The sequence below is a fragment of the Helianthus annuus genome, chromosome 15 (genome assembly GCF_002127325.2).
Source record: "Helianthus annuus cultivar XRQ/B chromosome 15, HanXRQr2.0-SUNRISE, whole genome shotgun sequence".
Lineage (NCBI taxonomy): Eukaryota > Viridiplantae > Streptophyta > Magnoliopsida > Asterales > Asteraceae > Helianthus > Helianthus annuus.
Window position 1 is genome coordinate 63193751 of NC_035447.2, and position 5988 is coordinate 63199738.

Sequence of the window (5988 nt, forward strand, 5' to 3'; positions counted from 1 at the left end):
CCGACGTAACGCAGATTGAGTGTGCCTCGTTTGCCAAAACGAACTACACCTTTCCAAGGTGAGACTTTGAGTAGCACTCGATCCCCAACCTGGAACTCGAGTGGTTTTCTTCGCTTATCGGCATAGCTTTTCTGACAGTCACGAGCTGCCGCCATTCGTTGTCGTATCTGAGCAATCTTTTCTGTTGTATCTACTACTAGTTCTGGGCCAGTGATTTGACTATCACCAACTTCTGCCCAACAAAGAGGTGATCGGCATTTACGTTCGTACAATGCCTCAAACGGAGCGGCCTGGATGCTGGTGTGGTAGCTGTTGTTATACGAAAACTCCACTAACGGGAGATGCTTTTCCCAGCCGTTGCCGAAGTCGATCACGCATGCCCTAAGCATGTCTTCGAGAGTCTGAATGGTGCGTTCGGATTGCCCATCCGTCTGTGGATGATAAGCGGTGCTCATGTCTAATCGTGAGCCAAAAGACTTATGCACAGCTTGCCATAGTTCAGAGGTAAAACGAGCGTCACGATCAGAAATGATGGAGGTTGGCACTCCGTGCCTTGATACCACTTCTTTTAGGTAGTTGTCTGCTAGAGTAGAAAACTTATCCGTTTCTTTGATAGGCAGAAAATGTGCAGACTTGGTCAGTCGATCCACGATCACCCAAATGGTATCATTTCTGCGTTGAGATTTGGGCAGGCCAGTAACGAAATCCATGGCAATTTGCTCCCATTTCCATTTAGGTATCTCTGATTGTTGGAGTGGGCCTGATGGTTTCTGGTATTCGACCTTGACCCTCGCACAAGTCAAACATTTGCTGACGTAGGTCGCTATGCTGGCTTTCATACCAGGCCACCAGTATGTAGTCTTTAGGTCGTGGTACATCTTATCCGAACCAGGATGTACTGAATAACGAGACTTATGTGCTTCATCCATCATAGGCTCACGTAAGTCTCCATAGAGTGGAACCCAGATGCGTCTGTTAACATAGTAGGCGCCGTTTTCTTTTTGTTCTAGCCGTTGCCTCGATCCTCGCAGGGACTCAGCCCTGATGTTCTCAGCCTTCAATGCTTCAGCCTGAGCATCGCGAATCTGAGCGGGTAGGTTAGATTGGATGGTAAGCTGTAACGCACGTACACGCTTAGGTGTGGTATCCTTTCGGCTGAGGGCGTCGGCCACAACATTGGCTTTGCCCGGATGATACTTGATCGCGCATTCATAATCATTCAAGAGTTCTACCCATCGGCGTTGTCGCATATTCAATTCCTTTTGCTTGAAGATATGCTCGAGACTCCTGTGATCGGTGTAAATGGTGCACTTGGTACCGTACAGGTAATGTCTCCATATATTAAGCGCGAAAACAACTGCTCCCAATTCCAGGTCGTACGTAGTGTAGTTCCTTTCGTGAACCTTAAGTTGGCATGATGCGTAGGCAATGACCTTGTCACGTTGCATCAGCACACAACCAAGTCCTTGGATGGAAGCGTCGCAGTAAACCACAAAATCTTCTGTGCCTTCAGGCAATGAGAGGATAGGCGCACTACAAAGTCTATCCTTTAGGTGCTGAAATGCGGACTCCTATGCATCACCCCAACGATAGGTGACGCCCTTCTGAGTCAGTGAAGTGAGAGGTTGTGCAATCTTCGAGAAATCTTTGATGAATCTTCTGTAGTATCCTGCCAAACCCAAGAATTGGCGGATTTCTGTTGGTGTACGGGGTGCAGGCCAGTTCTTGATCGAGTTAACCTTGGATGGATCAACATGAATCCCATCCTTGTTTACCACATGGCCCAGAAAATGGACTTCGCGAAGCCAGAAGTCACATTTCAAAAACTTGGCATACAGCTGCTCTTTACGAAGTAGTTCCAGAATAAGCCTCAGGTGTTGCTCGTGCTCCCCCTGACTCTTAGAATAGATCAGAATGTCGTCGATGAACACTATGACAAATTTATCCAGGTAAGGTTTGCACACTCGGTTCATGAGATCCATGAAGACTGCAGGTGCATTCGTTAATCCGAACGGCATAACCCGAAACTCATAATGGCCGTATCGAGTTCTGAATGTTGTTTTGGAGACGTCCTCCACTCGGACTCTCAGCTGATGGTAGCCTGACCTTAGGTCAATCTTAGAATAGAAACTCGACCCTTGCAACTGGTCGAACAAATCATCAATGCATGGAAGGGGATAACGATTCTTCACGGTCACCTTGTTGAGTTCGCGGTAGTCGATACACATTCTGAAGGTACCGTCTTTCTTCTTCACGAATAACACAGGAGCTCCCCAAGGCGAAGAGCTAGGACGTATGAAACCCTTTTCCAAGAGTTCTTGTAGTTGCGTGGACAGTTCTTCGAGTTCTGATGGAGCTAGACGATAAGGTGCTCGAGCTATGGGTGCTGCTCCAGGAGCTAGCTCAATCTGAAATTCAACTTGGCGATGAGGCGGAAGTCCAGGTAATTCCTCAGGAAATACCTCAGGGAAGTCGCGCACAATAGGAATGTCTTCTATCTTCCTTTCTTCCGCGGATGCATCAGTAACGAGGGCTAGGATAGCGGTGTGGCCCTTTCGTAAACACTTCTGGGCTTTAAGGAAAGAGATGATGCCTACAACAGCACCACTCTTGTCGCCACGAATCACGAGGGGTTCTTTACCAGAACGAGGGATACGGACGATTTTATCCTTGCAAATAATCTCCGCTTGGTGTCGAGATAACCAATCAATTCTAATGACAACGTCGAAACTACCCAGAACGATAGGAATAAGATCGATGGAGAAGGTCTGACCAGCTAGGACGAGGTTACAGCCCTTAACTATGTGTGTGGCTTCAAGACTGTTACCGTTTGCTATTTCTACCGTATGTTTGGTGTTCAAAAGCGTTGGAGTGCGCTTAAGCATTTGGCTAACTTTTAAGGACACGTAGCTAGTATCGGCACCCGAATCAAATAAAACAGTAACAAAGAAATCATCTAGAAGAAACTTACCCATCACCACGTTGGGATCGTTCCTTGCTTCTCCCTGACCAATCTCGAACACCCGACCTTGGGCGCCATTGCCATTATTGTTACCTCCATTGTTGCCTCCGTTGTTGTTTCCATTGTGGTTCTCGTGTCTTTGGTTGTTGTTCTGGTTTTGGTTCAGCTAGGGGCAGTTCCTCTTAAAGTGGCCTTCAGCGCCACACTGAAAGCATCCTTTATTTCCCTGCTAATGCTGCTGCTGGTGGTTCTGTGGGGCTTGTTGTGGTTGTTGGCGATTCTGATTCACAAGACGTGGGCTCCTGCAATCTTTGGCTTCGTGACCCAGCTTGTGACATCTCCGACAACGACCCTTGTTGCACTGGCCGCTGTGGTGCAGATTACATCGATTACACTTAGGGTGACTTCCCTTGTACCCACCCTGACCTTGATTCCCAGAAGGCTGCTGACCGGGGCTCCTGTACTCGTCCGTCTTTCTCTGCTGGGATTGAGCCGAAGTAGAACCCTTGCCCAAATTTCCATCCCACTTGCACTTATTGTCGTTGGGAGCATCAGAAGTAGTGGCGCTAATACGTTTGGGCAGTTTGTTCTGCTCAACTGCCTGATCAGTGAGACGATGAGCCAACTTGATGATTTGTTGTATAGTGCCAAGGTTAGCTGAGGTTACGAGGCTTTGAATTTCTGGCACCAAGCCCTTAAGGTACAACTCAATGCGTTTGTAGGGAGGGTCCACCATAGTAGGGCACAAGATGGCTAGCTCATTTGACCTCTTCGTGTATGCCTCAATTTCAGATCCCGTCATCTTCAGATTGAAAAATTCTGCCTCCAGCTTGTGGATGTCGTCACGACTGCAGTACTCTTCTCTAATCAGTTCCTTGAAACCGTTCCATGGGGTGGCATTAGCAACCGCCAACCCAAGCAATTGAACCTGTGCTTTCCACCAGGTTAATGCAGCTCCTTCGAGTGTTCCAGTAGCATATTTCACTCTTCGATCTTCGGGGCATTCACACATCTCAAAAACAGACTCAAGCTTCTCGAACCAGTGAAGAAGGCCTACAGCTCCTTCTGTGCCGCTGAAAGTGCTAGGTCGGCAATCCATGAAGGTTTTGAACGTGCACACAGGAGGCTGAGCATGTTGACCTGTGGTGCGAGAATAAATGACAAGGTTAAGCACGAGGGTAGGTTCGCGAAGGTAAGATCTAAACATCCTAAGATAGGTCGAAGTAGCAGGTTATACCTCCTGCAGGAACAGCTGCGAGTGCCTCAGCAACTCGTTCATTAATCAAAGCCGTCAACTGGGCTTGAGTGAGGTTGATACGTCCTCTGCGTCCGCTCATGATCTTCATAAAGAAGCAACGTAAGTGAGAAAAGTGTCGCGAAAGTGCGTAAGTGTGGGACGACAGGAGAGAGTAAGCACACAAGGTTCAAATAGCAATTATCACGTTAACTAATGCACAGTGAGAACTATCTAACCGACAATATAACATATATCATACCACTTATGGTGTCGAGTCTTGCACGTGGAGCGAAGCGTCGTTGTGGATCATTGAGCACTGTACAGGTTATAGTCTGGTTTTATCGAAAAGATTTTCCCTTTTTAAAACGAAGTTCACTATAACCAATGGCTCTGTTACCAATCTGTCACACCCTCAAAATCCACCATGCGGAGTACTACCGCTTAGAGGCGTGACGTGACCAGGATCGAGCCACCAATCATACTGAACAACGTATTTAAGTAATTAAAGCCAACCACAATATGATTGGTGACCAAAAGCTAGTTAACCAAGTTTTAATTTATACAGCGGAAGCATAAACGTAAAGTTCAAAACATAAGTTCGTAGTTCATAAGTTTAATGTCCAAAGCATAAGTTTAATAAGTTCATAAGGATTTAAATATTAAGCATGGAACATAACAGCCCGTATCCCACAACGACTCCTTCCTCGTGCAAGCTCCAAGCATTTAACAACCTGTAAGGCATGCAACAACGAGTCAACAACAAAGTTGAGTGAGTTCACGTTTGGTTGTTTAGTTTTAAGTTGTTTCCGAAAACATGGTTTGTCTTTCGTTGGTGTAATTGGCGTGGGGGTTACCCCGTAGTTGAAAGTAAGATTAACCAGTTCATTCTTTATTACCCAAACCATTTCCATGATTAGTGGGGGCTTCCCAATGTGAACCACTAGACTGTACCATATCGACCACTAACGCAAATAAGTTGTGCCCTACATCAGTGTCTATCATCACTGACGGTTTGCCATAGTCCATTAGTACACGCCCGTCCGACTAGCACGGTGTGAGGTTTGTTAAACCTAATAGCGCTATTAACTAATGACCCGCTCGCCATTGGCCTCGGCGATTAAGTCGATATAAAATTGAGGGACTTATGTTAGAGTTTTGTCTAGTAAGTTTTAAGGTTGTTGTCCTACCCAAGGAGGACGAACGTACGTAGTTCTACCCAAGGAGAATACGCAGGAGTAATATTGGCATCCTACCCAAGGAGGATGGCCGTACATATCCTACCCAAGGAGGATATGTAGATTCAGTTTTAAATTCTTTAACCCATTCCCAAGCCACCGGGAATCCCATGCCTTAGAAAGTGTGTGAACTCACCTCGGTTTGCTCGGTTAGATTCTCAAAGATAGCTAACAGTCAAGGTCGGTCAATCACGTCCTAGTATGATTACCACTTAATTTATGAGTGACTTCAAATAAGCACAAAATTCCTACACGCATCTAACACATAACATGCATCACTTTAACGGTTTATGCCCGTATAAGCCTCCCATCTATTCCCGTTCATAAGCAAGCGTACGATATTGCATATAACACTTTTATTGACATATATCATTTAGATTATTTACAGATAGCATACTCGACATTTAGACGCGCAAATTACAACTTATGTCGTTTCAGCTTAAATATTCAAAACTGGGCTGTTTTCGGGGATTTAAATAAAATAGTTAACTTGTTCCAAAAATTCCCAAATTTCTACAGAAGGTCATAAACGATCCAAATATTATTGGGTAAAA